A 21,465-nucleotide genomic window follows, 5' to 3' on the forward strand; every position below is an offset into this window, starting at 1 on the left:
TTCGATGTTTCACTTTTTTATCATCTGAAGCTATAATTCTAGCCAGGAAGAAGAAAAACCATTTACTATACGCCGATGACATCACTCCTAATCATTTTATTAAATAAGCAATTTTTGTCTGCTACATCTATTTCAGCCCCTCCCTCTCAGGAAGGACGGCAGGGTGTAGGGGAAAAAAACAAAACTAATGTTAAAAAAAAGGAAACATAAAAATTGTATCCACATCGAGTGTCCACTCCCGCTCTCTCTACTCGCACCAAAAACGATGACGTCACAAAATCGCTGTTGCCAGATGAGAGTGTGCGAGTGGAATCGGTGCCAGTCTTCCAGTAGCTATCGCTCTGCGAGGGAGAGGAAGTGTCGTCTGCTCCGCGGTGTTTCGTTTTTTGTTGTGTATACATCACTTCTCATTCTGGAGTTGGTTTCCTTGAGAATATTTCAAAGAAAACATTTTGTCATTTGATTTTGATGCGCTCAGAATAATTATTCCAAGTTTTCGTTTTCGAACAACTTTTATTCCGTCTGTTGTTTGTGTGGAAAGGTGTTTGTTTCTAAGGGGGGAAGTTTGAACTTGTAGCTGGACTCCGAATTCTGTTTTTTTTTTCCCGCCAAGATAAATTTTTAAGTTCTTATCACACAAAGTTAATTCGAAATGAGGTAAGGATTTTTTTTTTCATGTGAAACGTTTTGCTATTAATTTTGAAATACATAATATGTATGCAGTCTTCTTTAAAACAATTATAATATTCACAAAACGGCGTAAACATTAGAAATTAAATATTAATACACAGGTAATTTCAGAACATAGATGTGCAAGATATCAGTTCCGGATTTCTGTATACTTTTCAGTAACCATCTTATGAAAAGTAAACTTATCTGCATTTTTATACTTCAGCAATATGATTGTGAAAATTTATTTAAATGAACGTTAAAAATTGATAAAAACAAATAGTAATAAAACATGAATAAATATATTTAAATCACAACTAGTAGTGGGGGAAAAAGCATTATTTTTAAAATAAATATAAAACTATGTAAGAATAAACAGGAATAAAAATAATAGATGTACTTTGTCATAGCTCTCAATGAAAACAAAAAATATTTTAAACTAACGTTAAAAATTAATCGATAATGAAACATAAAAAATATATTTCCCAGTAACTGTCACTGTAAAAGGACCATTCTTTAGATAAACGTTAGGAACTTTATATGAATAAACAATAATTAAATGTATTTTCAGCCGTAACTGTCAATGAGTAAAGATCGATTTTTAAATAAATAGTTAAATCTTTAAAAAAAACCGAAGTAAAAATAAATAGAGAGATTTCACATATATATTTATACAATATAAAGATCACCGAATTATTTCATTAACAGCCGGCATTTTGCAAGTAAAAGATGGTGCTCAGTAAATGCAAATATGTTGCAGATATCTCAGTTTCAATAGAAAAGATAAGAAATATAACACCAAATTTTCAAAGAGCTGCAGTCAATAAGAAAAAAGTCCTCAGAAGGTAAATGCAGTTATTAAAATACATTAATTTAAATGAAATTAGCATTTGTATACATTGACATATTTTATAAAATCTTTCTGTTGTAATGTGTTTCAAATGGTAATATAATAATTGTTTTAGAATGCTTTTTAATATTCCTTATTCTGTAAACATTTAATAATGCTATTTGTTTATATAATGAGCTGCAAAGTATAACTCTATATGTTTTTATGTGCAATAATTGTTAATAATATTATCGTGCATGATGGTATTATTGTTAATGATACTTTATAGTTTTATGTTGTAGAGGACAGAGTCAACTAATTATTTATATTATTCATTTTTTGCTATTTATATCTTGCATGGAAAGGTAAAGAAAAAATCTTGTAAAAAAATAATTAGCGTTTTTAAACCAAAATAAGTCTTTTAACACGTGCAGTTTTAAATGGAATAAATAGTAATCGATTTGATAATAAATGCTTGGTTGACAATAAATGCAATAAATAGCAATTGATTTGACAATGAATGCAATAAATAGTAATCGAATTATGTGTTAAACTGATTTGACACTAAATCAGTTTTAACTTATTCCATTAATTAACGACACTAAGTGTTTTACTTAGAACTAACTGTTTGACCACTAGATGAATTTTCTGTGTTTCTTTAAGTGGAATGAATAACTTTTGATTTAAGAATTAGGGAAAGAGATTTGTGGCAAAAAGCATTTGATTTCGTGTGATTTACTGGCAAATGCTTATAATACAGATTTCGTATAATTCGAATAAGATTTCCCATTCTTTTTCAAGCAGCAAGATATCTTACGTTATGCTTCACAAACGTTTCTGTTTCGATTAGTCTCATAAATTGGAGTCCATATACTTAACGAAATTGAGCTTTTTCAAAGTTCTCAGACGTTTTCCGGAAGTAAGAGTAAACTGTCACAGTAATGCTTAGAATTATTTTATTTTAGAATACAGTTCTTTAATTTTTAATAATGTTTTGCTTAAATAATGATTGAAACATTAGCAAATTTTCTATACGAATGCTTTTCTGGTGCATAAAATTACTTATGTATTTACTTATACGTTCATTTTTAATTTAATGATGTCATTCATAAATACGTAACAATAATGATTAAAAAAATTTGACTGATGTCTTAATAGTTTTAAACTTAGTGTCATTTGCAACTTTGGGCAGAATATTCATTCGTGTAGACCAGCGGTTTTCAACCTTTTTCGCTTCATGCAACCCTTTCACCACTGCTAGAAGATCATTCCTTTCTTTTCAAAACTCGAAAACTAACAGTGCTAGAAGATTATTCCTTCCTTTTCAAAACTCGAAAACTAAATATATGTAAGTATTTTAGATTTAGAGGATTTTTTAACATATTCTTTAAATTAGACAGTATAAAGTGTAGAAAATTTTGATAGATGCCAAAACTTAAGTAAAAGTAGCTTTATAAAAGTATTTTTGAAATATAATAATATAATTTTATAAAAGTAGCTTTAAAAAATAAAAGTAGTTTTTTACATTCATAATCTAAATTTAAATTTAACAGATAAATAAAAAGCTATCAGTATTTTTCTTGAAGCTATGAAATTCCCCACAGTGAAGAATTATTCCTAGTTTGAAAACGTCTGCTGTAGAAAGTTAAAACAATGTTAAACCATCGTATGCTATATGTTTTATACCATCATGTCAATTGTTTTTCAGATTTTTTTAATACATTTCTGTGTTTGCATTTGTAATTCATAATATCACAATTCTTTTTACTTGTGGTTGTCATTAATGATGAAGGGGCATTTATGTTTGGAATTAAAAAATGCGAAATGTTACTACCATATCTTTATTATGTTGAAAAATCTTACGAATTCTAGTCAAACTGTTAATTCAAACAAAGATGCGTGGGACGTAAGAAAAAAGGCGTGTTTCTGAGAGCATTGATGGAAAAACTTCGGTAATGATTTCTTTTGTGAAAAGTCCGAAAAACCTGCACATTTCATATTCTAACAATAATTACATATAATTTTCACATTGCATAGTAACTTATAGCTCTTACGTTCTGGAGCAAAATGTCTAGACTGAAATGTAGAAAATAAATCATAAGCGACATATAACATTCCAAAGTTTTAAAGATTTTGAAGAGCTAATTGGTAAGTTCTTCCTAATTTTCTGGTTCGATATTACGTTTTTAAAGGACTTCTGTGTATCAAATTCCGCCTACACACTAGTTCCTTCATTCGAGAACCAACAAGCATACCCTCTTCCATTTGGGGGATGTATGTTTTAAGGAAATGAAAAAGTTTTCTCTTTTTATATATATTATCTTCCAAGAACGTTTCATTAAAAGTGTCTGATGTGAAGAGGCAGTGAGTATATTCTCTGATAGCCTAACAAGAACTGATAAATTATACGTATAATTTATGGAATTATTATTACCCGTATGAGTAGAATTTTTAGTATGGTGTATTTTGTTTTCTATGACATACTACTCACATAAAAAAGAACAATATTTTGAGTGTCTTAGTTGTTGACTACTAAGTAGAGCTGTCAGTCTTAGATATCGACAGACATGCCATAAATATTTCTCATAATTAAAATGCCGTTTAAAAGTTGCTTATGATTCATTCGTGCACCGTAAGCAAATGTGTCACTGATAGGTAATCATTTTTGATAAGGAACAGGCTTACATCTCAACATTTTTATCCTGGCTTTGAGGAATCAATGCACAGCCTTAGTTCTTCAGGTTTATATTTGAGCCTCAAAAGTTTAGTATACGTTATTGAAATAAACAAAAATGGATAAGAAATATATGTCAACGATTGACAGATTGATGGATTGATCTGCAACACTGAACAACTGAATTAATGGAAATTTCATTGTTCGGAAGCCTGAAACTGAACTGAGAAATTTAGGATTCGTAATCAGCAGTAATAGTACAAAAGAATCACAAAAAGTTTCTTCTGTAACAAATCACTGTTACTTGACATGGAATTCGCTTAAAGTGAACTAACGCTTAAACTCACGTGATTTAGTCTTTCAGGTGTGTAAATGATGTAAAAGTGTCTTCTAAAATTGAATTAATTCTCTTACTAAATTATATTATCTATAAAGGAGAAATTATATCATTTTCAACTAAACGGAAGAAAAGAGAGAAGACCTAATTCGTTATTTTTAATGGAAATACATCGTTTCTTGTCTTAAGTGGAAAATATTAAAAGTCCTTCATCAATAATGAAAAGAAAAAAAAGACACAGTTAACAACTCTTAAATAATCATATACTAGATTATGATCCGATTACATAGAAACAAATCTGACGCGACCAGCAGATGGCTTCCCGCCAATTCCATATTTGAAATAGCAGCTAAGTATAATTTCCGGTTGATCGTTTGTAAATAAAATCTAATCTGTTTTTCTCAACAAATAGAAAGGTCTGTAATACGAAATTTTGGATTATATTTTGTTAGGTATAATTGGCCATGTGTAAAAACTCTTTTTTTTTCTCTATTTATATCAACATAAGCAAATGCTGCATCTTTATCTTTAATAATAACCTTTTCATTTAACCAGAATTTAGAACGTAAGGGTACTCTTTTGTACTACAATTTGCACAAGTTGTGGTGATGCAAAATAAACTAGAACAGTCCAAATTAAATCAAGTAAAGAAGGACTATACAGTTAAATACTGCTAGAAGCTGGCTCACTAACTCTACTGGAGCGTCACAATTAAAGTGTCGCCAGCGAGAGAACCGCAAAGCCGAATAGTTACAACTATCAGAGCTGGCAAGAAACTAAAAACCTATGACCCGCGCTATGCTTGAAACATGCTGTATCTTAAAATCAAAAACCTCAGTTTAATTATTGGCTACTAATTTGTATTCTGGTCAGGAATACGTTAAGGAGAAATATAGTAAAAACCGAAACTATAAATAACGGTTATTTGTCATAAACTTCCCTACAAACTTAAAAGAGTTTGAGTCAATTTCTTATTACTCAAAGATCAAGGAATGATAGAGAATGTTTTTTTAACTCACCAATTAAAGCTACTAAAGAAATAAGATGCAAAGTCAGCCACCTCATTTTTAATTTGGTATAATGTATACTGGTAAGGTATACATTATACCAAATTAAAAATATAATTTGGTATAATGTATACTGGTAAGGTAGTATTTGGAATAATGAGTTCTGACGTTATTACAGCGACTAGAAAATCTAGTAGGAACCTTGAACCTTATCTAGTAACAATACAACTTTTTATAAATAGTTATGATTATAATGAAATGTCATGCGCATGACCAATCAGCACCATTTATTTTGGCAGTACGTACATACGAGAAAATGTTCCACATTTTTCTCAGTGTTTAACACTGAGAAAAAAGTTAAAGATGAGAAGTAATCTTCATCTGAGAAAGTTATCTTGATACAAACAGGCTCATATATTTGTAAGAAGACTAGAAAGCCAAATAATATTTCAAAAGTTAAAAAAATGAAATCCTGGTTTAAACAGCATATTGAAAACTGAATATTAATCATGTATATTACCTTTACCTAATATTAATCATGTTGATAGACAAGAAATATCAAAATTTTTCTGTTAAATAAAAACTAAGGCCAAATTAAAAATAATAAATTTGATTCTTCTAAGTAATAAACTACATCAAAACAAACGACATTATACTAAAATTAAAATTAACAATAATTTTCATTACAAATTGAAAATATTTTAACTACTAGATCTATTAAAATATTAAAAAAATTCATTTTTAAATATGAAGCAAACTATAAATACACTCACTGACTTTGAAAAGTTAAGGAAAAACTACAAAAATAGCGATAACTCGTTCAAAAATAAGTTAATCCATGTAAAATATAAGAATATTGCCAAATAAGAATTGCTGAGTAAATCTGCAGTATGCAAATGAGTGGAGCTGCAATCAAAATACGTTATCTGCGACAAGCATAAAATTGCATGTTTCAGAGTAAGCCTGCAAATTTCACTGTGATACTCATATAAGAAATCGAGGTTAGCCAATTTGTAAAAATGAACTTCATGCATCATTTGCCCGAGGCACTGTTATGGAGAGTATTGGGAGATTAGAGGCAGGGCAAAGTCAGACAGAAGTGGCCAAATGGTTAACGTGAGTGCTATCTGTGATTCATAGACTTTGGCAGCAATTTCTGACCACAGATTCGGCATTCAGGAGGTTCAGCCAAGGACGGCCAACCGCTAAGACGAGGGCTGACAACCGATATTTATTGTTATGCGCACGAAGGAATAAAATCTCAACTCCGACTCCATTCAGTCCTTCCTTGTTGCAACCACTGGAAGGTTGGTGTCAGCTTCAACCGTGCGTAGAAGGCTTCACGAAGGAGGTGTGTACGCGAGGCGACTAGCCATCTGCTTGCTGCTCAAGTCACATCACAGAAGAGAACTTTTGAGGTGGGCACGTCAACATGTTCACTGGACAGCGTCTCTTGACGGACGAGTCCAGGTTTAGCCTCCAAAGCGACAATGGGGTTTATTTGATTTTGACAGAACCTAGAACCCGTTATGATCCATCAAAAATTCGCGAAAGAGTTGTATACGGAGGAGGAAGTGTCTGTGTTTGGGTATCTCTTTGGGTATATGTACAGACCCCCATGTCTTTACAAGATGAACCATGAATGCTCAGGCCTATAGAGATGACATCCTTGGTGCTTATGTGTACCTTTAATGCCAGGATAATAGGTGATAATTCTGAGTGTAGGATCCGGAACTTCAAAACTGTCACGATGGCTGTTATAAAACATAATTCCAGCTTCAGATCTGTATGATGATGCATAATGCGAGTCATGACATCTGTCACAGTGGTCCCTCCAGACTTAGAAACGACCATCGTGACATTGTGAGCAGAATCTGGAATCGTTTGGAAAGACAGTGCTATGTCAGTCATTTATCCATTTCCGTTCAGCGTACCACCGGAGCCGCCTGTAGTATAGAGTCAACTGTAATCATAGCAATTGAGCAAGGCTTTCTCTGCTCTGCTGATAACCTCGAATGTTACATGTTGAGACGGGTTGTTAGGCACTGATTTTAACTCTTGTGTTAGGACTCTTAAAGTTGCCGCGAGATTTGGCACTGTCGTGAATGTAACATGATTGGCCTTTCGTTCGGTGGTAATGAGAAGCAGTCGATCATTCTTTTATGCACACATCAACTGCATATTCGTATCATATGTTATAAAAATGATTTTTTGTTCTTCCTTTTTATAGTGCTTTATTGTGGCATGGGTGCTGCATATAATCAGCATATGAGTTGCAGTCCATTTCCTATTGAGATCTATATGTGATGCCAGTTTCAACAAGTTGCTTCTTCATGGTATTGCATTTCAGATAGCCAACAGTTTAATTATTATTATTCCTAATTAAGAGAAATAGAATCTCTGTATAATGATAATTAGTGACTGTAATATTTCTTCGTAAAATTTAAGAATTTTACCTTAAAAAATGAGTGTGCATAAATAGAAAGAAAATGTTTCGTTATTGAGGCCAATTTTTATAAATGCTTGCATTTAAATACCCCACAAGTTAAGAGGTCAACTAGGAAAAAAGTCATATTTTATCTTTCATTTAAAAAAATATCTTGATTCCAATTTCCAATATGTGAACTCATTGAGAAGTCAATTAAAGTATTGAATGAAATGCCTTGTTCTCGAAGCGGCGATTCATTTTCGTATCTTCACTTTTAATTAAATTTCCGTCTTTTAATGAAACTGCTGTCTTTCTTTTTGTTTATTATGACTAAGCATTCCCTTATTGAGGTAATGTTTGGCATTAGATGTTTCCGTATTTCTGATGCAATTTTTATGGTCTTCTGCTATCTAGGTTCATGACTGGACATAAATTTCATATAAAATTAACATTAAACTGCTTCAGAAATTTAATATTCCTTACGAGGTTACAGAAATTTATGCTGATTTCTTATTAGGCTGGAGTATTCGATATTTTTAATAAACAGAAACGAATATTAATTTATGCTTGGTTCATGAATTGCATTCTGTTTTGTAAAGAATTAGGAAGTTTATTTGTAGAATATTAATGAAGGCAAATTTGTTTTCTTTTCTACGTTCCTTAAATGGATCAACACACAGATACATTATACAGATGATTTTAATTTATCTTCAAACAACGTTTTTTATATTATGCGTGTATATTATATATTTAAGAGAGGAATGCTTCCATTTGGTGGAAATTTCATTTATTTTAAGATCTCGATGATATTCGAGTAAGTTTTCATGGGAATGAAATTTTCTGAAGCTACTTAGTAAACGTAAAGTATGGACACTTTTAATTTTTAAGTTGTTATACTACAGGGTAGTATTAAGTTCAGGAAATGGCTGGTAAAAATTTTAATATATAGAATATTAAAGAACAGTATAGATTAAAATACTCATGGAAGCTCTGTACATAGCTAACCAATATGCATGACGTGTATATGTCCTTTTCTTCTTAACGTATCATTTTTTCGAGGTGGACTTTTAAGGTTCATGACAAACATCCTAAGTCACAATAGCTGTTCGCAGTTGCTGATGTCTTCTAAGTAAGAAGTCGCAAGAACAAATTTCGAAGATCTGAGGAGTCCATACTTAATCGCTCTGTAGCGATTGTAATGTCCCTGGGATCTAAACCTTTCGTGAACGAAATGCAGAGCTTTCTCTGGAGTGGAGGTTTCCTTGTTGAAAACATTCTGGATGTCGATGGGACATCATACGGATATCTAGACACCTAGCCTAAGTAGTCTGATGCCTGAGCGATGTCCTGTCGACATCCATTTCGTTTCAGGAAGGTTTTAAGTAGGTATCATATTATCTCTGCTGTTAAACCCTCACATATTTTCTTGTAGATATTCTCGTCGCCCTACAGGGGTTAGCGGTTTTGGTTGCCGTATCGTGGGACCAGGATTCGAATCCAGGAGAAGGATGGGTGTTTGTAATCTATGCGATGTGGATCTTGTAATCTACATGGCATCTATGCAAGCTATATTATTGTAATCAGTGTTAATCTATCTATGCAGTTTGTAATGTATGTGGTATACATGCAGCATGAATGTACTTAAAATACCGAGACAAAAGTTTTTTTTTTTTTCGAGTTTTTTAATGCCAAGGAAAGGGGAAAACCTTCAGATTCGTCTTCCGGGCTGTTTTACATCAAAAGTGGAACACGGTTGTATTGTTGGTACGGTGGGACTGTACCTGTACAACTAATGAAATTCTGGTGGCTCGGCCTCTCTGATCGGTATTATGGTTAGAGATGCTGGCCCAGGTTTGAATCCCGGAGAAGGCACAGATGCTTATAAGAATATAGTGTTTGTGCGGCATGAGAGTACTTAAAATACTGGAGAGTCGAAAGTCCTCTCCAATGATTTGATGGTGGAAAAAGACGGACGGGAGACCTTCTAATTTGCCTTCTTGGAGTGTTCTGCATTAAATCGGGCAGACCAGAAAATTATGTTAGTGAGATTATACGTTATTCAAAATTTGATTGCTCTAGGTACCGTTGTTTTTTCACAATGCGAAAAACATGCATACATTCATGCAAATGTTTCATTATTTAAATTCTTTAAATATAATACAGGGTGATAATATTTGGTGGCAACAATGGAAAGTTATTCAGGCTTTTATAGTGATTCGAAGCAAAATCTCGTTTTGAGTCTATTAATCCTTTTGGGCCAACGATCCTTTGGTCTAATAATTTTAATTAATTAATTAATAATTATGTAGCCGAGTAATTATTGTGTTATTGATTTTTATATTATATGTAACATGATATAATAAGTAAAGAAAGAAGCAGAAAAGTGTTATTTCTCAGTTTTTAACTAAGTTCTGGCATTCCATTATAATATAGTATCTCCGTCTTTTGGTCAGAAATTCTGTGTTTAAATGCAATTCAAAAACCCTTTTTGCTCTTGAGAATCCTGAACGTTTGCTTTACACAAACGTTAAGGATTCTCTATGTATACAAATATATTTGCTGCTATATTAGGAAGTCATTAATTTAGTTCCTTTCATATCGTAATCAAGTTAGCAATGTCCGTACCTATCATCACCACCACGCCGAAGTTACGAATCTGTATGCAGAATCGTTTATTCGAAGAAAACGAATTCAAATACTTCGTAAGCATTTTATTTTAGCAAAACTCTAGTTGGGACGTCTACATACTAATTTTCATATATTTATTACATAGAATTCCTTTACAAAAGTATAGCATCAAAAAAAAAAAAAAAAAAAAAAAAAAAGAGTAAAACACAGCTGAAGTCTGTGGAGGGAAAGGGGAATGTAGTTTCGTGACTTTGATTTGAGAATGACAATGTGTAAAATTTCTGAGTTAGTTTTTTGAAAATTATATCGTATCGGACGCTATCAAATCCTATCGCATCTCGAATTATCAGCCAGGTTTATCTGATGTTATTAATAAAAGGCACTAATATCATTTCCTCATTGATTGAATTATAACTAAGAATTGCGAGGGGCCTCTGTAATCAGGAGAGAAGAAGTAAATTTTCCTCATACTTCATTCTGCAATATGCATTTCAGAAGCATCAAAAACTTAATTATCAATAATTATTTTTAAATTACTCTAATTATTAAATGGTGCTTTGTAATAGTTAGACAAACATGAGTCTCATTAACTATATACGAATATTTCCACTTGCGCAAGATAGACACAGAAGTATACAGATACCAATCGATCGAAGTTCGATCGACCAACTGAATGATCGTAATCAATCGATCTACCAACTCAACCATCGTAATTGATCGCTTGTTTAACGCTAATAAAGTGAAATTTGAGCTAAGTTTTCATTTACTAAGAATCAATGAATTAAATGGAAGCTGCTTAAATAGAATGATAACGAGGCTCATTGTACAGTACTGTTTATAATAATTTTAAATGAAATATAATTGTTAATGCCACATTCTTTTATGATACAGTATTTGTGTTTTCATGATTCATTAAAAATTAGCATGTAATTTAAAAACAGTAACTGAATGTTTCTGCATTGAGAGTTATAAGAAATATAAATTAACTTACTAAAATAAAGAGATCGAATTAAAGCAAATTTTCTGTAGCTTTTTATGCTGAACATTTTATTATGTATTTATGAATAAAAAAGAATGAACCATTTAAACCATTCGAAAATTTTGCATTTAAAATTTTTTTTTTTTTGATTAGAAAATTTCTTTTTATATTTACTATTAAATCATAACAAAGAAGAAATCAGTTCAGAGGAATGAAATGTAGTCAAATGTCTAGGTAGGCAATATAGGAAATTTTATTAAAGTTCCAAAGAAAGAGAGAGAAAATTCCATTTCAAATGTGAAATGGTGGTACATCAATAACCACTGTAGACGCTACGCTGTTGAATGTAAGCTTGCTAATAACGCATGCATTGTGTTGCACAGGTACAGCATGTCATTTTGTGGGATGGAGTTCCATGTGTATAGCACTTTAGTCAAGTCAGCAAGGTCCGTGCTGGTTGTGGATGATGCCGGATTTGACGTCTAGTAATTTCCCATACGTGCTTGATGGAAGAAAGATCGGGTAATTCGGAGGCCAAGGCAACATGCGAGCACTCGGTAGGGCAGGTTGGGAGATAACAGCGGTGTGGGAACGAACATTATTTCATTGCAAAATGCCCTATGTAGTATTGCTCAAGAACGGCCACACAACTGGTACCGTTGACATATAAATGTGTTGTCAAGATATATGGATAGCAACAAGAGGAATTCTGCTGTCATAGGAAATCGCTTCCCAGATCATAACTCGTCTAATGTGTCTACGCCGCAGACAGCTTGACTGCAATTTACCATCGAAGTCGCTGTGATTTGGAGCTAATAATTTGGCCACTACAAGCTCGGAGCTGTCCGTCAAGTAATCGATTTGTAACAGTTAGATGTGTCCATCTGGTTCCATAAAAAGGTGGAATATATGTTTCAGATGCAGTGCGATGTGTCACAGATATGCTACGAGTAACGGCGGTCTTCCCTTTGAATGATAGCACGCGTACGGCTGGACCTCGGCCTTCACGAGATAGTACATTCCCTTGATCACTGTTGTCAACACGATATACAGTGGATACATACCGGCCAAGATTTTCTGCAATATCGCGAAAAGAAAACCCACTTTCTTGTAGTCCTAATACAATTCTCGTTGCTCGTTTAAGCCCAGTAAGCTGCTGATGCAGCCTCTTTCATCTCCTTAAAGGTGTTCTTGACTCAAAGTTGTTTCGCAATGCTTGATCCGGATGATAAAGAAACCAAACGACGTTTTACATCGCGTATTTAAAGCAAACGTAATTTGCATGTTCATAGTGGCACTGTTAGCGCCACACACATTCATCTAGCGTGAAACATGAATACATATCGTCTTTCAGATGTGCGAAGACGCATTCCGGTTTCCTTTATCTAGCATATTTCTTTCTTGGTATTCGAATTTCAATTTCCATCAGTGTATTTGTATTGTAAGTTTTATTATCGCAACATTTTAAACATCAAAACATTTTCTAAACTCGTTGCTCAAACAAATTGCTCAAATAAAAAATAAAATACCATTTCTATCGATTTTCTTCTCTTGATTTCTTTCATGTATTTCTGACATGATACTGAAAAAAAAGTGGACATTTCCTCCTTCCGTCAAAATTAGTTTCGTTATTTTACGCTAAACTTTTTGTCAATTCAGTCTTGTTTTAACAGAAATTTTGTTTAAAACTTATGTAGAATTGCAATAAAAACGCAGACTCTTCGGTTATTGTAGAAAATTCCCGGTTTTTCATCACATTTGCCGCTTTCCTTGTAGATCACCGAATGTCTCGGTTTTTTAATTTTTAGCGTTTACTAAGGAAAATGTTTCCAAGCGATAAATTAAATTAGATGAATTGAAAGCTAGATCGTGCAAATTCTATTCCCCCACATTTAGTAGTTTTTAGTATAATTTTTCTTATTAAATTTTATTTCATCTAAAATGTCATAAAGTAATGTAGACATTTGTCGAAATTTGCACGAAGATTCAACCGAATGTTTAATCAGTTAATATTTGTATTTACGTTTCTTTTATATTAACATACGGTACATTACAAAACTTATTCGAGAAAATTTCTTTTATTAGAGCTAGAATTATTTCGAGATTATTAGAGCTAAACAACAGTATGTACATTAATAGTTTACTTTATTTTAATTGTAATTACTTCGATTTCATTCGTTGATAAATAAAAGCTTTCCTTCTTTATTCAGCATTTTCTCAATATAAAAGTGTTACATAATTATGAAATGAAATTAGTCACAGAAGAAAAATTTTGGAATTCATAATTAAATACTCGTATCAATATGTTTTACATCAGAATCATACTGTTGGGCTAATCTCTGACTTCAAGACACTACTCTCTCTCAGGACAGGCAGGGTGTATATAGCTTTAACCTACTTTCGAGAATATTCCCGAGAAAATCGCTAAAAATATGTTCTAGAATGTTCTCGCTCCGTCTACAGCACATGGCCAATTTTGTTACCAAACATCGCCAAATGGGCGATTTTGCTCCAAATCTGGCAACTCTGCCTTTTCCTTCCCCTAATTGCGTGGAAGCTACGTCACAGCTCAGCCGCTTAGCATTTCGCAACAATATGATAAATAATATTTCGAGAATCTGAATTATGCGTCATTAAGTAAATAAGTAAGTTCTGAGCTCTTTTGAAAGGATGTCATCGAACAACGTAGAAGCCTCTCCGTAATTCCCAGTTTTCGCGAAAGAACGTCTTGGTTTTCATATTTCAAGATTAACAGTTAGATAAAAAGCATAAGCATTTATAATTTTTTTTTGAGAAAGGTGTGGAAAATTTATATATACATATATTTTTGTGAAAAATGAGAAAAAAGTAAAGTGGCCTGACAGTATTCGAATTGCATACATTTCAGCTATTTGCTGGACATGTTAACATCTTATACCACAAACGCTAACGCAGGGGAATGCCATAAATCCTTACATTTTCTCCACTTAAAGAACAACCGAAGAGGGGGCATGACTCTCGAGCGTCCAAATACAGGACCAGATTAGTTGACACTCGCCATATTTTTAGTTCGGGTATTACTCCAACAGATTATAATTTCCATCAGAAAGGCAAATGTAAAAAATCAACAGTGTTGTCATCGAGATTCGAATTATGAATCTTTCTTTCGCCGGCTAGACGTATTATCGACGTAAGTACGGTGTTTGATTATAAATGTAACTATTTCTGATTACAGGCAAGGAAGCATTTATAAAAACTTTCGTGTTAGCTGAGATTGAATTCAATAACCCTCTCCGTTGTATCACTCCTTCCTTTATGACTAAATGAGCCATTTAGGAACTATGGATAATTTCTGCTTAGCCACGAGACTCATAAGCTTTGAATTTCACGTGAGAAATTGACCCGAATGTTGTTGTTAGGTTGGATGTCTCACGTTCATGAAAGGGTGTGGTTTATGAATACAGCAGAATTTCAAAACTTTAGGTTTTAAAATTGGAAACGTTTATTGCCCTTTACATGGATTACTTTTATATGTCGGGTTTTAGTCCTCCAGTCAATAAATAGCATTTAATGGATAACAAAATAGTTTCCAAATCGCAGTTATCTTCTCATATTAAAATTTTAATTGTCTGTGAACAAAATACGATAAACTAGATGATTCAAAACTAACGGATAAAATTTTAAGGATTGGTGGAATGTACCAATGCAAAAGCTTTTCATCACAGAATGCATGGTCGCACGTTAACGGCGCTGGTTCGCTCTTTTCGTTTCCCCGCACATGCTGTCTTTTCGTAAAATAGAGCACGATGGTAATGTCCACCTTTTACTGATCCAATATCAAGTGGCTAACGGCGATGAACCTGACGATTTATCAAGGAATATCCTGAAGAAAGCGACTTGTCTGACCTAATGAAAGTAAAGTCTCATTCTTTCATTACACGACGTATAATTAAATCTGAAGCTGAAGATTCCTCTGAAGGAATGACCGATGTAATTAAGTCTGGAGACACGTGACGTAATTAACTCAGTGAGGAACTCTCTGAAAGAATAGTGAACGTAATTCAGTTTGGCGATGCATGCCATGCATGAGGATCCCTCTGAAGAAATGACGAATATATTTAAATCTGAAGACACACAATGTAGTTAAGTCTGGAATTGAGGATCCATCTGACGACATAATTAAATCTGAAGACATACGCTGTAGTTAAGTCTAGGGCTGAAGATCATTCTGAAGGAATGACGGACTTAAGCAAATTTGGATACATCTGATGTAATTAAGTTTGAAGCTGACAATCCCTCTGAAAGAATGATGGAGGGGATAAAGGTACGGAGACCACAGTCTTTTAACCAAAAGTTATTTGGATACTTTGGTAAAACTTCAGTCTCACTATGAATTAAAAACTCAGAATGTATGCCGTCACGTAAAAGGGAAACTACACCACAACCGAGGAGTTCTTATAAAAAGAAATAATAATGTAGTAAGTTAAAATAAACATGGTAGACCATGCGAAAAATACCACCTTTATATGTACGCCTGGAAAATGGCTTATGCATTTGCGGTGCAAACGACGACATGTATGGGAAACCTGAGAATGCCCTTCAGTATCTATCTCCTTAATGTGCGATCATGCATTCTATGATGTATTTTGTTTCGACGTATTCTATCAGTTATTAAAATTTGTTCTATTAGTTTTGAAAACGTTTTATTCAGGACGCATTTGTTTTAAATATTCATATTCACTTTAGTGCCGGTTTATTAGTCGCAATGAGATAAAAATAATTTAAACGGACAGAAATGTGAATAAATTTCTCGAAGCTACAAGAATTCTATTTATTTAATTTAGGAGCATCTCAAATGTTTTTACAGCATCTGAGGAAGAATTTAAAATTAAAACGTACACTGTTGAGAAAAATGAAATTTGCAGTTCTCGAGAATAATTTTTTAACTGCATTATTATCATTTAGTTTTAGATTTAATTTGGAATATATTTAAATTTATGTTTATTTAAATACAGTATTGGTTAGATAAATAATCAAATGAATTTCATCGTGAAATTAGAGGATTTTTTTATTAAAAGGAATAGTTTTTTACGCTCTACATTTCCCCTTGGGTGTTTTTAATTTTCTTCAGACTTTTTATATAAACTTCATGCAAATTTAAGTAATATTTTAGTATGAGTTAAAAATGTAATTTTTAATGTTGAAATTAGGAAGTTCTTGATTGGTAATAATGTGGTCTGACGTCACTGGAATTGTGATTTCATTTCTTTTCGGTATATTCAAGCGACGCTATATGATAAGTATACTTAATTATTTTAACCTTTGTTTTATTTTCAAATAATATACTGGATGTTTGTCATATAACGACCACCCATTATAGAGATTTTTTCATTACAAACAAACGTCTATTCCATTCCATCCAGTGTACAAAACATTCCCTACAGAGGACAGTATGTTAAATTTACATTCCTTATAGGGTCCACTCGTTATAAAGTATTTTTTTTTAGAATTTCAAGACATATAATAACAAATCTCAATTTTTATCTTCTTGATAAAATTTTAATTATAATAAATCTAACAGGTAATCATTAATAATATTGCAATCCAAATGAAAGGACTGGCAGCACGTGTGTTTTCGTTTCTTTCCCCATATTTAACATCAACATGTACCAATCAATCCACAGTCGATACGTTTGTTAAGACACCTTGTAGAGGCATTAGGTATTTTTTGGATGCCAGAAAGATGAAAAATTAACAACGCCTTCGCCGGGAATCGAACAACGGACCTCTGGATACCGGCCCAGCAATTTCAGAATTACTACACCACGAAGGCACGCTAGGAAAGTGAAAGAAATACAGGGTGGCGCTGGGAAACGGGAAATTTTGAACGTTACAGTTGGCAGCACTGTAGAGCCGGCAATTGTTCGAAACTTTGCACAAGTGTTGTGAGCGCATTGCCATAAATGGCAATGCGCTCACAACTAGCTGTGAGAGAATTTTAAATTTAATTTTAAATTCTTCCTCAGATGCTGTAAAAACATTTGAGATGCTCCTAAATTAAATAAATAGAATTCTTGTAGCTTCGAGAAATTTATTCACATTTCTGTCCGTTTAAATTATTTTTATCTCATTGCGACTAATAAACCGGCACTAAAGTGAATATGAATATTTAAAACAAATGCGTCCTGAATAAAACGTTTTCAAAACTAATAGAACAAATTTTAATAACTGATAGAATTAGTCTCACAAGTAGCTGTGAGAGAGTTTTATAAAAATGGTGATAGTGCAACTGCCGCGCAGACAATATTTCGACAGCATTACCAGCTTGGACGTCATGGACTTGTCCCATCTGCGCATGCGATTACACCGTGGGTGCGTAATGTTGAAGAAACAGGATCTGCCTTGAAAAAGAACCCTCCAGGTGGCATTCCAACGGTAAGTACCCCAGAGAGCATTGAAGCTGTTACAGCTGCAATCGAGAGAACTCCTAGCCGCTCCGTTCGACAGCATGCATCTTCGGTAGGGATTAAGCGACGAAGCTTACAAAGAATACTGCACGAATTAGACTTTCATCCCTAATAGTTTCAGATTGTGCAACAATTACATGAACGAGATCCAGCGTCACGTATGGAGTTTAGTAGCCAGATATCGGCTAAAATCAACGAGGACACGAATTTCTTTGGTAACATATCAGACGATACTTGGATATCAGGCGAAGCCCATTTCCACCTTAACGGATTCGTGAACAAATAGAATTTTCGTTATTGGGCACAGGACAATCCTTGTGAGTTTCACCAGCGACCACTACATAGCGCCAAGGTCACAATATGGTGTGCTGTATTATGTCATGGTTTTATCGCCGCTTAATTTTTTTGCACGTGAGGATGGTAATGCAGCGACAGTAACATCCGCTCAATATGTTGAAATGCTTCAAACATTCTTTACACCGAGACTGTACGAGCTTAATCTTAACATCGAAAACATGTGGTTTCAGCAGGACGGAGCCACGTCACACACTGCTCGACAATCGATGGCAGCAGTTCGTCAATTGTTTGGAAGACGCATTATTTCACGTAAAGGTGACATTGAATAGCCTGCGAGATCCCCTGATCTCAGTGTGTGCGACTTCTTCCTGTGGACATATCTTAAAGGCAAGGTGTACCGTACACGTCCTGCAACGATCCATGAACTGAAGGAGAACATTGAAAAAGAAATCACTGCCATTCCCCAAGATTTGCGACACCGCGCATTCCAGAGTTTTCATAATAGGCTGTTAGAGTGTGAACGCCGAATGGGAGCACATCTTTCCGATGTCATCTTTAAAAAGCAGAGACACTTTTGGACATTTTGATTGTAAAAACATAAATGGCATGCTGAATACATGCACTTTCGTTAATAAATTACTAGTTTTATGAATTTATTCGTGGAAATGACGTTAATTCGAAATTTCTCGTTTCCCTGCGTCACCCTGTACCTTATATACTCCCCTTTTTAAAGGGCGACTGGGGTTTTTAGGGGACCCAATCGCCAAATCCTGGGTGTGGAGAAACCTCATCTAACACCCTTTTAGTTCGGGCGCCACTGTAGAGACATTAGGCAGTTTTTGGATGTCGGAAAGATGAAAAATTAACAACGCCTTTGCCGGGAATCGAACCACGGACCTCTGGATACCGGTCCAGCGTGCAGAACCACTACACCACGAAGGCATGCTAGGAGAGTGGGAGAAATACCTTATAACCTAATACTTACATGACGCGAGACATGTTATTTGAATATGACAAATCATAAGACTGCTGTTCAAGGAGAGAGATACCTTCGTGAAAAACATTATCAGGGAAATTGTCTCATATTTCCATTACACACGAGGAAAACCACGAAAACCAAACCATATAGCTTGGGATCAAACCTGGGTCGAATTTCCATTATTCAGCGGTCTTAATCAGCGGTCTTACTCATGGAATCACACTCCTAGGAATCCAATAGTTGCTCACGGGAATGCGATAAAACACTCACGGAAATTTGATAGTTAATTATGTTCTTCTCTCGCACGTAATGGATGACTGGAAGGATACGTTACGCTAGTGAATCAAATGTTAGTGTTGATGAATTGTCGTCCACTGCATTTTTAGTTCGGGTGCCACTTTAGAGACCATAGAAATTTCAGATCAAGAAACATGAAAAATTAATTTTTACTCTCACCGTTATTTGAAGGAAACATCTTTCAACTGCCAGATGGATATGCTAACAACTAAGAGCACGCACAGGGGATTGCAATAAATCCTTGCATTCTCTTCTCTTAAAAGGCGATTGAAGAAGAGCACGAAACCTAGTCAACAAAGCCCAAGAGGTGATAATCCACCATATTTTTAACTCGCGCTACATTGAGAAACCTGATCGGCAGACATGCAAAATCAGTTTTGCTTTCTTTCAGATAAGCCTCAGATCTTTTAATTTTTAGCTGGGCAGTCGACCATATGCACTACGAGAACCAAAACGAGGGAATGAAATAAATGCTTACAATCACTCTTTGCTCGAAAAGTTTCTTTATTTTTAATCTCCCAAACTGTGTTAAAAACAAAGTCTGAAATAAATATTTTGACGATTTACCAGACTACTCTTTAGATAACGCAGTAGTTGTCTTGTGACTACTACTAGTCCTGACTATTTGGTTGTCCATTTGAGAAAGATTAGCGTTTTAGTCCTGAGATTTAGTCCTGAGTGCCTGCCTCTCTCTGAAATTCTGGCTTCATGCTTTGTGATTCTTTGTACTACTCTAGCAGAATTCTCCATTTAAACATTTTTGGGAAACTCGGGACCATATGAGACTTTCTTCATAGTTATTTACTCTTCTATTGTTTAAATGCTGGCTCTGCTGTTGAATTCTATTTGTATGTTTGTACGCTGCATTTTACAAGCACAGCAACAACATCATTTGGAAAATGTTAATGAAAAGCACATATCAGCATTACAACTGAGAGATAATGGATCTGTGTTTTGTTAAATACAGAAATATCTGTTTCTCAATAAAACAAACGTTCATTTGCAAGGTTTTCGCCTATGTAAATTATATCCACGCAGTTCGAAATTAAAATTTTAAATTACAGTATTATATCTTTTCCCAAAATATGTGTAAAATCATTGAAGTATTGTTCTACAATGAAGAGATCCGAGAGAAGAGAACAAATAACCGACAAGAAAAAAAAAATGAATGTAAAAAATTGCTTACCACATAGAAGAATAAATCCTGCAGGAAAAAAATACAATTTTTAAGAAATAGTAAGAAAACAGAAACAAATTACTTCCAACTTTCTTTAGGATAAAACTTCCGGAAAGGATGTCATAAATTTCAATTACTTGAGCCATTTTATTTCTGTTTCTTTTAATCTTTTTTTTTTTTTTTTTTTTTTTTTTTTTTTTTTTTTTTTTTGCTTGTAAACTTTTTTTGATTCAGAAAAACTACATCTATAAATGATTAACGACCCCCTTGCATAAAACACCTGTTTCATAAAACGAAAACGCGACTCACGGGTAACAAAAACTCCTATTTTTTACAGGGTGTAACATCAAGTTTACAAGCCTGTTTCTTCAGCGTAGTCGGAGGCGAACCGATTTGTCAAGCCTGACATGACAACCACGCTTTGCAGTATGTACGCCTACGGGTTTGAAAAAAGTAATGAAGGATATCATTTGAAATTGCGTTGTAGGGCTGTAAAACAGGGGCTTATTAATGCAAATTTGAAAACTCGATGATTTCTTTCCTTTATTTCCATAAAAATTGCCTTTACGCAGCTGGTATAAATTGTTCTCATAGCAAGTAATTATTCCGCACGTATGTTTATTTTGCATATAGAGAGAGTTATTGAGTAGATTTCTCGAAAAAGGAGCTTTTATTTTAAAAGAAATTTCTTTCGACAGCCGTGGTGTTTTTTTCTCTT

At 33.8% G+C, this 21,465-nt stretch overlaps 1 protein-coding gene across 1 annotated transcript in view; it reads left to right on the forward strand.

Moving 5' to 3' along the window:
• Nucleotides 1-316: 316 nt before the first annotated feature.
• LOC118200447 (protein tolkin-like) overlaps nucleotides 317-21,465 on the forward strand; it is a 584,765-nt gene continuing 563,616 nt past the window's right edge. Inside the window, exon 1 of the mRNA XM_085819846.1 lies at nucleotides 317-657. The gene's annotated coding sequence lies outside the window, so the exon portion shown is untranslated. The remainder of the gene's footprint in view (nucleotides 658-21,465) is intronic.

The sequence above is a fragment of the Stegodyphus dumicola genome, chromosome 7 (assembly GCF_044657685.1).
Source record: "Stegodyphus dumicola isolate Sdum_Otavi_A_Nest chromosome 7, ASM4465768v1".
Classification (NCBI taxonomy): Eukaryota; Metazoa; Arthropoda; class Arachnida; order Araneae; family Eresidae; genus Stegodyphus; species Stegodyphus dumicola.